The sequence below is a fragment of the Apium graveolens genome, chromosome 10 (genome assembly GCF_009905375.1).
Source record: "Apium graveolens cultivar Ventura chromosome 10, ASM990537v1, whole genome shotgun sequence".
In the NCBI taxonomy this organism is placed as follows: domain Eukaryota; kingdom Viridiplantae; phylum Streptophyta; class Magnoliopsida; order Apiales; family Apiaceae; genus Apium; species Apium graveolens.
This window is the reverse complement of record NC_133656.1, coordinates 92,433,174-92,446,100: the sequence shown is the minus strand read 5'-3', so window position 1 is coordinate 92,446,100 and position 12,927 is coordinate 92,433,174. Positions and strand designations below refer to the sequence as shown.

The window sequence follows — 12,927 nt, the reverse complement described above, 5'->3', positions numbered from 1 at the left end:
CCTTTTTTCTGCAATTACAACATCTTCATGAGTGTCTTATAAGCCAAACTTTATCTAATGATGCCTTGGTTACCAAACAAGTTCCAGGACCATCCGTATTTGCATAAAGTTTGGCTTCATAGACGTTTCTATATCTATAAGCTTTGAAAACAATCATCTTTGTGATCTTATGAACTACTTCACAGTGAGTATCATATAACACAACATAGAAACCTCTATCAGTAATATGACTGATTCTCAACAAATTGTGCTTCAGTCCATCTACCAGAGCTACATTTGATATGATGACATTTTCAATGATTATATTGCGATATCTCAGTATTTTTCCTAAATTGCCATGACCATAGGAAATCATAAGGCCATCCTTCTCCTCATATTACGACAATTGGGATTTAGTTACAGTCATATGTGTAGAACAACCACTGTCCAGTACAAGCACATTCTTCTTATTTCCCTGTAATCAGATATATGGAAATCCGTTAGCATTTTTAAGAACCCACACTTGTTGGGTCCTTTTTGACATCTTATGTATTTTTGCAGTAGAAGATTTCCTATCAGGAATTGATCCATCAGGAATTGCTCCATCGGGATTTGTCTTGACAGTTTTAACTCTATAAGATGTATGCACATTCAGTTTAGCAGTTCTATTTAAAACAACAATTTTAATTAACCTTTTCAAAGGATCATACTTATTGTGATACAAGCCATGATAATCTTTACATGTGTAAATAGAATGCCAAATGCTACCACAGTAAAAACAAGGGTTTTGTGGTTTATAAAGTACTGATCTACCACTAATATCAGATGCAGGAATCTTAGTGACTTTCTTTTTAATCTTCCTGCAATCAATAGCAATATGATTAGTCTTTCGCAGTTACCTCACAAATTTTTTTATCTAACTAATTTTTAAAAAGAAGTCCTATATTCTTGCTTTTATTTCCTATAATTTTAAGCTCTACTTTGTTTTTATTGGTAACTCTAGGTTAAGCTTTCTTCTTATTAGGATACTTAGAGGTAGAACCAACTTCATAAACAGACTTCACTCCATTTTCATCAGTCCTTACAAACTTAACAGGAGTAGTGTTATTAATAGCCTTATTGATATTCCTATCAGTAAATTTATTATAACCTAAACAATCTTTCTAATTCTTATCACTGATGAAACTATGAACCTTTCTTCCTGAAGTCATCCATGTTTTAAATACCTCTCTTTTCTTCTCAAGAACTTCCACTAGTTTGGCATATTTGATGTTTATCTGAGTTTCATTATGTTGTGCCCTTTTTCATGCCTTTTCATTTTCATTCATGCATACTAACCCAGCTTTTAAGTAGTCATTTCTTTCCCTAAGCTTCTTATTTTCAGCAATTAAACTGTCACATTCAATAGTCTTAATTTTAAAAATGACATGCATAGAGTATAAGAAAGTTTTCAGTTCAGACAGATTATTTGTATCAATAGGGAATACAACTGAGGCACCTTATCAGTTCCTAAAGCATCCTCTTCATGAGTTCCCATGAATGCATAACATTCATCATCATTATCGGTTCCTAATGAGTCCATCCAGTCTTTGTTGGAGATTGTTGTGACCAAAGCTTTTCCGGTTGACTTAGGGCACTCAATAGCCAGATGTCCCCTTTTATTGTAGTTGTAGCAAGTCATCTTAGCTTTGTCAAACTTCCTTCCCTTGGTGTATTGTCCTTTATTCTTTTTGAACTTGTCTTTGCCATCTCCAGAGTACTTTCTGTTAAAACCACTTCTGTTAAAACCACCTTTCCTTTATGGTTTTGCAAACCTCATCCTTCTGAAGCCTTTCACCAGAATTGCAGCCATCTTAACAACTTAAGGATCATCCAATTCAATCTCAGAATCCTCGTCAGTTTCTATGTCAGGATCTGATGAATCATCAGTATCTGACTCTTCCACTATGTTCCTTCTTCTTGACCTCTCACTCATCTTTTCCTTGCCTTTATGAGTCTCAGCATTTAGAGCCACAACCTTCATCTTCTGACTCTTCTTATTTTTCCTTTGTCGGATCTCCAAGTCATGGGTTTTCATCATCACATAAACTTCATCGAGTTTTAGTAAATATTGATGCCTGATTATTGAGGCTTGGGTATCCCAATCTTCTGGAAGAGCTCTCAAAAACTTGGTGTTTGAGTCTTCTCTATCATACTCTTTTCCAACAAATGATAGATCATTCAACAGTGTCAGAAATCTATCATAAATGTCAGTAATTGACTCATCATCCTTTGCATCAAATTGCTCATATTCTTGCACAAGATAAGCTCATCTATCCTTCTTTATTGTCATTGTACCTCGGCACTGTGTCTCTAAGGCATCCCACATCTCTTTTGCAGTCTTGCACGCAATCACCCTATTGGACATCACATTTTCCCAACTATTGTGCAGAACATTATTGACTTTTGCATCCTTAAGCATTGAAGCCTTCTCAGGATTTGACCACTTTGATTTTTCTTTCATGATATAGTGTTCAGGAATATCTGAGGTCATAGCCACAGTTTCCATAGGGCAAGGAGGTCATGTTTTGATAATATCAACATATGCATCATCAATAGCTTCCAGGAACATCAACATCTTTACTCTCCATGTAGAGTAATCAGTTTTCTTCGGGATGGGAATTTTCATGCTTTCATATTTGGTTCCAGACATCTTGATCTTTTCAAAATTAATAGTTAATTTAACCACTATGATACCACTTGTTGTCCTGGAAAGTAATTATTTAAAGGGGGTTGGATACAATTACTAAAACAGATTGAATTATCACAGAACTAAAGTAAGCACAGATGAATCAAATAACAATTTATATTGATCTTTAATAAACTGTTAGAAAACTCTCTCAAGAACAATATTCTTAAAAGCTACTAGGTTATAGAATACTCGAGTTGTGTACTACACAAAGTGATAACCTATTATGTGTTTATATACTACACAGCTACAATCAAACTATATTAGTTACAAGATATGTTGCATTATAACTCATCTACTTTCTATACATATCTAAATCAATTGTGATCCTATAAATGAGCACATTCTGATTTATCTCGCAGCTCTGACTTGTCACTCAAGACATATTCAACGGATAAGTTGATCAACGGATATATGTTAGAGCTTCAACGGATATTCATATGTAAATATCAACGGATGACTAAATAGATTCTCAAGGGATGATAATAAAGCTTTCAACGGATAATCATATCTTGACGGTTGATCATATCTTGATTGTATGACAGATCCTGGTTCTTGTCGTAGCCAATTAACAATATGTAAGATGGCTCAAGAGTGAGCATGATTAAAATTGTAAGTTATTACTTCATCAGTTCATGCACACTAGCTACTTTAAGCTGTTAATTTTTCACTACACCATAGATGGCCTATAGCAACAGCAAAAAAATGTTACATGTCAAAAAAATATTACCATAGCCTACCAAAGGCCTAAGGTAACATTAAAATGATGTTTTTTTCAAATTACCTCTAGTCCCTAAAGTAACATTCTTTTTCCCCTGCTACAATATTGAATTTGTGGTACAATAGGCTTCAAAGGTAACATCAAAGTATGTCTATAGTATCACACTATGTATTTTACCTTTGCACTTAGAATTTGCAAAAAAAAAGGACCCTACATGTGGACCCCACATGTGGGTCAAAAAAACATTGTAACATTTTTTCCCTACTGTAACAGTTTTATAATGATTTCTATTATATTATACCAATTTCTTTGTAACATTAAAGTACCTAATATAACATATTTCTCAAAAAAAATTTGACAAAATTTGTTTATAAATTGAACATGCCATAAACTTGTTTTTAAAACAAGTCAACAAAATAAACAAAAATAATAGAACCTTGTACCTCTAACTAGGTATATATAACAAGACAAGCTAATTAGATAATACAAATGCACCCTTATCACTACAATGAAAAACACCGACTTTTAACTAACCATCAAAATCTCAGTTACTGGCTTTGAACTGGTAACATCATGTTACATCTCATCTGCTTCTCTAATTTTGACTCTAAGTTACCTCTGCCTTCCTGTGAGTCAGTGATGTAAAATTCAGTTTACATCTATTCAATGAATCCCAATATATATGAACATATACAAAAACTCAAGTTCTGAGAATAGCTTCATCTAACCAATCTGATGGTTGAGGATTTCCCCAGCACAGTCATCAAAACAAAGCTACAAAATCTTGATCACTGCATTCGTTAAGTGCTGTTGCGTCTTGTTTGCCTCTCTACATTCAACACTGTAGATAATTAATAACAAAACAACACTACAAGACAAATAATAAGTATACAAAAAACATAATCATGCATCATGTAATGAACAAAAACATATATAGTCTAGATTAGTTATTATTAATAACAAAACAACACCACAAGACACACAGTATATGTGTTCTCATATTATGAAGAAAAAAAATCTCTAATTACTTAATGACCATCAGCCCAAAACTAATTACTTAATTTACCACAAAATCTATACTAAAAGTACGATTAATAAATCTCATTTTTGAATGTAAATTGGGGTTTAAATGGATCCCAAAATTTGGAAGAGATGGCGTATATGCTACAGTAAGGCACTGCACGACAATTTTGTAGGCCTTCACTTGCTAATTGCAGGGAAAATGAAGACTATAAGAAGAGAGAGTGTTTTACAATACTAATTTAACTAGTATGATATTTTTAGAAACTACTATTAAAGTGTATACTAAAAACTAACCTTCCACACTAAAATGCCTTTACTTCTTAGATGGTGAGCTCTCATGTCCACTGTGTTCACCCATGAATCACAGGCAAGCTGCAACTTGGACCACCGTAAATACTGAGCATGGTTTTGTAAGGTGGAGGTCCAAATTTTGGTGTATCAGGTTTGTATATAATACCATCAAACTAGTTCCATTTGCCTGTACTTCAATTATCTCTAGATGCTGAAGTTGAAGCTTTTTATTTGTTTTAACAACTAATGGATGCTCATACAATGACATTATTAAGCTACTATCATGCAGGGAGTAAAGTGAAATTTTAGTGGGAGAGTCCAAAGAATCACGAATATCGATATACCTCTTTATTTGGTGATCAATCACAATAGCATATTTTCCCTTCCCTGGGTCAATTTCAATGGAGCTTGTAGCGGACAGTTATCATTGGGGAATAACTTGGCACAATATAGATGATACACTAGAAGGCTATCTAAGGTTTTAGTAAAATAAATAAGGCCGCAGCCTCATCTACACCTGCAATTTCCTCCACCATCCAATCACCTTGAGTTATTGCTTTCAGGAATTTTCCACTTGCATTATGTAGATAGAGATGTTTAAACCCTGTTTTTTCGCTATCCCAAATGAATCCTCCAGAAAATTTATCAAGACCTTTGTCTAAAGGTGTAAAGCAGCCATGCAAAGTGACACTGTCCAGTTCGCGAGTGGTTACTACGACCTTGTTCATGTAGTATGTTTTTGACAAAACAAACACCAATAAATTCACAACAAATATATATATGTATACAACAATTTAAAGCAATAAATTGAACTCAATAAATGCACTTTCTTGACTTTATTCACACTTAACATATATATATGTATATACTTGAGCAGAAATTTCCTCGGCAGCAAATTGTTTGCCCATCGCGGGACAATCAAGCTTAACATTCCCATTCTCATCTCTAATGACATTATAACTAACTTGCTTGGCCTCCTCATCAACCTCAATCATTTTCCTTCCAATAAACCTCTTAACCGAAAAGAAGGTATTCTTCGGGTTCACAACAGCCTGTCTTTTGGCAATTTGACCCACCAATCTATCCTCATTCTTTGTATACACTTTGATAGACGGTGTCGTTCTCTTCCCAATATCTATATTAAATAAACAAAATTGTTCAGGTCACCATTTAACCCATACTAAAAAGGTTGATAAATCATAGATTAAACTTTCTGCATCTCTGCTTGTCCAACCAAACCTTGAGGATAATAGAAAACCTTAAATCCTCGACCCGCAATTCATATTGAAAAAATAGCATTCAATTATAAACCATAAATTAACTTAAACTATAATCCCAAATAATGTACCAAAACCCGAAAACTCTAAACAATATTAGCATTCAATTACCGAGTCGAGAAAACCATCGAAAATTATAAAATACCTTTCACTTCTTTGTAACCTTATTCCGCTTCTCCATAATTCCCACATCTCTCACCTCATCTGGAAAATCCAAATCATTTCGAATCAAAATAATTATCATCATTAAATTAGAAGCACAACCTAAGCTAAGGTTGATTCAATCCCAAAGCTGCTACGACATTAAATCTAATTCGACCCCAAATTAGCACTAGACAAAGAGATAAAAACGAAATTAGTACTGGGACAAGAGAAATTAACAAAGAAAAAAAATACTTAATTCAAACATAAAACCCTAGTTTTGTTTGAACTCGAATCGATTAAAACAGTACCCGTTTCCATCGATCTGTGAAAGTTTACCTTTAATTTAACTTTCAATTAGAAGTGAGCCGACAGAGAGAGTAAAAGTTGCGAGAGAGAAAGACAGAAAGAGAGATGTTTAGATAGGGTAGGTAGAGAGTTGTTTTCGGAGAGATAGTAAGTTTTCACTATTCTGAAATTTTAACCCGCCCAGTACAAAAACAAATTGCCTGCTTGTCCAAAATTTGAGAGCATTTTTACCCCGCCTAAGCCCAACTAAAAATTGGTAATTTAACTTTTTTTATTTTATAGAATTTTTTTAATTATAAATATTATTCAAATTTTTATTAATAAAAAAACAGTTTCTTAGTACAGTTTGTAAAATTAAAGAATAAAAATTAATTTATCAAAATTTCCAAATTTTAAAGTCAAATATAATGATTATTTATAATATTTTTATTTTAAAAATGGTGTAATTAATAATTCAAAACTTAAATTTACTTTAATATTTAAAATAATAATAGAATTACTCAATTATTTGATCTGAAAGTATATTTTAATATTATTGCTTAATTGTATTATCAAACTTGATTAATTTTGAAGTCAAATAATTGTATATATTTAATTATTTGTAAAATTTTATTTTTTAAATCCATTAATACCCTATTGTAACATAAGTTTTCACATGTTACAGCATGTAACACTTTGTAGTTATAGTAACATGTTGCAAAGCCTATGGTAACATTAAAAGTACTATGTTATGGTAGGTTGAAATGTACATACCTAATGTAACATATTTTTGTAACACTCATGATTAAACCATTGCGATAGGTCATCTATGGTGATGTGTCTAGGTAGCGGAGTTTATGATTGAATATAATCGAAGGGAATCAATGTAGAAATTCAAATGATTAGAAAATATCAATAAATTAGTAAAAATCATTGGTTCTAGATTAAAATTTTATTTGTGCAAGTATGCTTTATAAGTTCACATTTACAGTGCTTTTCTCTTAGATTAAAACTAAGTTATTTAATTTTTGTATTTATTTACTAAGAATATTTGATTTCCTAATGAAAGAAGTTTACTGTAAATTAAAAACTTTGATATCATGAAGCACCTTGTCTGGATGTAAAAAAATCTATGCAATAAACGTGAACCTCCCAGTGAATAAGTTAATTTACCGAGAAACAAAAAAAATCAAATTTGCACCACTGACAGAAAAAGAATAATTGAAACATGATATCTTTTATTGTTTCTTTACTAAAATTGTTCATATAGTATTTTTTATACTTGATGAATTATTATTTAAATTCCAATTTACATATAAATTTCTTAAATATTCTTATGTAACTAAAAATCAAGTAGTTAGAGAAATCATGAATAATTATGTACGTACGTACCTATTAAATGGCATTTATGTCCACTTAGAACGTCCTATAAAGGCTTGAATTGGTGTTTTTACTCAAGTTATTTGTGTTTTTAATGTATTTTTGTAGTGTTTTTGCATCTCAGGCATATTTCAGGGATCCAGGTGATTTAGCATTGCTTTGATGCTAAGATGGTGTTAGGAAGGTGTCAGGAAGGTGTCATGAAGATCGCTTGTGCAAAGACCGTCAATAAAAGAGAAGCAAAATCAGAAGTTTTTCCAGTCGGACGGCGCGCCCGCGCTGGACTAGCGCGCGCCCGCGCCAGAAGTACAGAAGGTCAGCGCGCCCGCGCTGGTGAAGCGCGCGCCCGCGCCAGGTCGGGATGAAACAATCCTGATTCTCTTATAATTTTGATTTCTGGGCTTCTAATCTACATGTGCTGCTATATAATGACAACTTAAGATCATTTTTCAAACAAAAAGACATAACAAAGCTTAAGGAGAGATCGACGAGAAGCCCTATAGCACAATTCAACGAAGGCGAAGAAGACCGAGTTTATTCTTGTGATTCTTTGTTATAAGTTGTAATCTTGGATTCTCGTTTCTTGTTTTGTTGAACCTATACTCTTGTTACGTACTTGGTTTATTATTTATTTAGTATAAAGACTACGTTTATTATACCATGCTTTCATCGGAACCCACGTTGATGATGAGTCCGATTGTGGGCTAATCATTATCGTGGGGTTCTAGCGAATTTACTTATGGATTTCTTTGGTTAATATGTTTTGATACCTTAGTGTATGGTGATTTCATGATAACCTAGTATTGGTTGTGCTTATCCGTCTTATGAGCGTCGTGAACTTTTAAGATAGCGTGTTAATCTTTATTGAAGGGAAAATGAATATTGGGGTTTAGAACTTGCCATGCTAGTATATGTTCATGTATTTGTTATGCAAGATTCGTAGGTAATTTTAACCATCTTAATTTCCCTATGTAATCATGATAGATAACTTGTACATTAAACCGTTATGTTGTCAAATTCTATAAACATATAGGGTCTCAATATAATTGGTGTCTATTCAGCTTCTATCTCTTGGTGGATGACTGGTAGTAGGGTATTTGTACAACAAAAGTTGGTGTTAATTAGTTTCGTGTTATCTGATTAGTATCATCACCATTACATGTTAAGGTTGAGAGCAAAAAGGATATTGAATGAAGTAGTAATGAAGTTAGAATCCCATGTTTGTGTCATATAGTAATCAATCTCTTTCAATATCTTAGTTAATGTTCTTTAGTATAATCTCTTAGTTAATCGTAGTTATAAACAATCTTAATTTGTAGTCGTCTTAGCATTGAATAATAACCATACCATTGTTGCATAAGTGCATTGATTGAAATTAACCTAAACCAGCCTTTGTGGGAATGAACTAGAATTGATTCTATATTACTTGTGATCGCGTATACTTGCGTGAATATTAGCGCGTGTTTTCGTCTTAACAAGTTTTTGGCGCCGCTGCCGGGGACTCGGTGTTAATTTTTAGTTTATGTGTTTGTCATCAGTGGTCGTTAAAGTACATTAACTCAGACATTGTTACTTACTTATTTCCTTATCGTGTTTCAGGTACTCTAGTAAGCGTGTATGCATACGCGTTCTCGGTCTCGTAAGAGAAAACTGGATCAAGCTGAGGAAGAAGTTGTAGTAGCTAAGGAAGTTTTTGAAGAAGTTCTTGTCGAGGAGAAAGTTGAAGAAGAAGCTCTTATTGAAATGGGAGAACCAGAAGCGAATACGAAGGCTTTGATGGATTACTCTCAACCGAAGATTAATGATATTCAATCTAGCATTGTCCGACCAGCCATCTCGGCTAACACCTTTGAGATCAAGTCAAGCACGATTCAGATGATACAGAACTCAGTCCAGTTTGGGGGTTCTCCGATAGAAGACCCCAACATGCATATCAGAGATTTCATCGAGATCTGCGACACTTTCAAGTTCAATGGAGTTTCTGAAGATGCTATTAAGTTGAGGCTTTTCCCATTCTCTCTGAGGGATAAAGCTAAGTGATGGTTACATTCTCTTCCACCAGGGTCTATCACCAAATGGGAGGATCTTGCTCAAAAGTTCCTAACTAAATTCTTTCCTATGGAGAAGACTGCTGCAATCAGAAATGCACTTACTTAATTTGCTCACCAATCTCGAGAATCTTTATGTGAGGCTTGGGATCGCTATAAGGAGATGCTTAGAAAGTGTCCTCACCATGGGATGCCTGACTGGATGATCATTAATTACTTTTATAATGGATTGGGTTCTACTTCTAGACCCATGCTTGATGCAGTATCAGGAGGAGCCTTATGGGCTAAAAGCTATAATGAAGCTTATGAATTGATTGAGATGATGGTTGCCAATGAATACCAGAACCCAACTCAGAGACTACCTCAAGGCAAGGTAGCAGGAATTCTGGAGGTAGATGCAGCTACTGCTATAGTTGCTCAGCTTAAGGCTTTGACGATGAAGCTGGATTCTTTGGCTAAATATTGAGTGAATCAAATTGTTAGTGTCTGTGAGCTTTGTGCTGGTGCCCATGAGACGGAGCAGTGTGCTATTTCTAGTGAATCAGCTCAGTTCATGAGCAACTTTCAGAGGTCGTAGCAACCAGTTCCAGCCACCTATCATCCCAACAACCGCAATCACCCTAACTTCAGCTGGAGCAATACTCAGAATACGGTTCAGCAACCTTATCAGCAATATGCAGCAAAGCAATACAACCCTCCTGGTTTTCAGCAACCGCAGTATGCACCAAGACAACAACTCCAGCTGCAACAATCTAATGAAAAATCAGAATTGGAGGAGTTGAGGTTCATGTATAAGAGCCAAGCGGTTTCTATCAAGACCTTGGAGAATCAAATTTGACAAATTGCCAACACTTTTCTAAATCGTCAACCTGGTACACTCCCTAGTGACACTGAAATGCCAGGAAAGAGGAAAGCTAAGGAGTAGGTGAAGGCAATTACATTGAGGTCTGGGAAGGTTGCAAATCCCGAAAAATCTCAAGTTTCGGAAGAAGAAGTTGTGGCTGAAGAAGAATTGCAGAAGGAAGTAGAAGTGGAACCAAGGAAGACTAATGTGGAACACACTGGGAGAAACAGATCTATCCTCCACCTCCTTTTCCTAAGAGGCTGTAGAAGAAAAAGCTGGATAAGCAGTTTAAGAAGTTTCTGGAGGTGTTCAAGAAACTTCATATTAATATACCTTTCGCTGAAGCTCTTGAACAAATGCCTAGTTATGCGAAGTTAATGAAAGGTATTCTCTCTCTGAAAGTGAAGCTTGATGACTTAGAGACAATTGCTCTTACGGAGGAATGTAGTGTTGTGCTGCAACAGAAGTTGCCTTCGAAGCTTAAAGATCCTGGAAGCTTCATTGTGGCGCCCCGAAATCCGGGGTCAGGAATCTCGGAGGCCACGCCATCTAAACCATTATAAACCACATACCTCACATCATAATATATAAATACTCACACTTTATGACCCCACAGTTATCACACACACACACACACACTTACAGGTTATTGTCTTGGAAATGAACCATTCATTACTAGAGTAAATCAAACCATAAAGTGATAATTATTACAACCCAAATGTAATAACCCCAAATTTTTTTTTTTTTTGAAAATTTTTGAAACCCTTATGAATAGTGTTTTTGCTGAATGAGAAAATATTTCATGCCACACTAGGTAGGGGTTCTTTTATGGATATTCTGAGATTTTATTGGCACTCTATATGACATATAAGTGTATGTAAAGATCGCCAGAATCCAATTCCGAACACTTTGATTTTTCCCGGAAATCCACTAGGTACGGAAAGAATTGAGTATAAGGTAACAGGATAAAAAAGATTTAAATTAAAGATTATAAGAGAGGATCATAAAAGGAATATAATGTATTGAGAAAGGTTAAGGAAACCCAAGTAATAAGATCCCGGGTATGATCCCTCAAACGATAAACGAAAACGAAAGTTAAGCGAACCGTATAACAGATCAGCGGTCATTAGGCAAACAATTAGGAAGTTAATCAAGGAGGTTAGGGATGATGAGGTCATCCAACCAATAAGAAGAGGGCAAGTAAGGGATAATGACATAGCAATGTGACATAAGCATGACATAAGGGGAAGGAGATGTGGTTGATTTAAAACCACACAAAGTCAAGGCTAGAAAGGTAATTAACCAAAAACAAAACAAAAAGCAACCAAGGCAAATCAAAACAAATCACAAAACACAAAACCCTCCATTTTCTTCATGAAGCTCTCGGCTTCTTTTATAAAAAAATGAAGATCCAAGCTCCACCACTTACTATTTGGCAAGGTATTTATCTAAGCTTCCCCATGGATAGTTACATACTTCCTATAAGTTTAAGCTTCTAATTCCAAGCCAATCTTTTTTTATAAATCAAGGAAGAAGATGGTGAATAGTACTTCTTGAAATTAATTTTTGTGTTCTTGATTTCTTTGAAAGATCAAGCTTGTAGGAGGTTAGATTAAGGCTTCCATGGGTATTCCAAGGATCTTTCATGGATTAAAAGCTTCAATGAAGGTATAACTCTTCATGATCTTAGTCTTATGTTTTGTTGTTTAGATTTCCTAATATTTAGATGATGGGTTAGTGTAATGGGTGTGTAATCATGTTTAAAGCTTGTTATGAGTAGTTTAGTTGATGAGAGGCATGATTATTGTGTGTTTAGAGATTGGTTGGTTTTGTGATATTTTTGGAGTTAGAAATCTTGGTTATTAGTCAATGAACTTAAGTAAACTCTTAGTTCATAATTGAGAAATAAGTATGAATTGTTAATGTTAAGTTGTTGGGGCTGTTATGATGTGGTATGGATGGATGTTGGTTGTATGAATGGATTGGAGTTGAATTGTGGTGGATTTGGAATGGTATAAATTTGGGAAATCGCGTAAACATAGTCGTCGTAATGTCCGATTTACTTTAGACTGCTTTTGTTCATAACATTAGGACCCGAGAACTCCCTGCTAGGTTTTTACCATTGCCATGTTTAGATAGTTCATGTTACGAGCTTCGTTTTCATATGTGGTTCGTTTGATTCCGATGTACGGTTTAGGAGAAACGAC

General features: G+C 34.5%; 2 long non-coding RNA genes and 1 other non-coding gene across 3 annotated transcripts; all 3 read right to left on the bottom strand.

Annotated features, from left to right (window-relative positions):
* Positions 1-3,781: 3,781 nt before the first annotated feature.
* Positions 3,782-5,148, bottom strand: LOC141692604 (uncharacterized). Its single transcript, XR_012562855.1, has 2 exons — positions 5,087-5,148; positions 3,782-4,257 (listed from the first exon to the last, which is right to left on the bottom strand). It is a non-coding gene; the product is annotated as an uncharacterized LOC141692604 (long non-coding RNA).
* A 127-nt stretch (positions 5,149-5,275) lies between these two features.
* Positions 5,276-6,638, bottom strand: LOC141692603 (uncharacterized). The gene is made up of 3 exons (XR_012562854.1): positions 6,500-6,638; positions 6,165-6,223; positions 5,276-5,877 (listed from the first exon to the last, which is right to left on the bottom strand). It is a non-coding gene; the product is annotated as an uncharacterized LOC141692603 (long non-coding RNA).
* Positions 6,639-9,961: 3,323 nt separating this feature from the next.
* Positions 9,962-10,068, bottom strand: LOC141694838 (small nucleolar RNA R71). Its single transcript, XR_012564120.1, has one exon. It is a non-coding gene; the product is annotated as a small nucleolar RNA R71 (small nucleolar RNA).
* Positions 10,069-12,927: the final 2,859 nt, after the last annotated feature.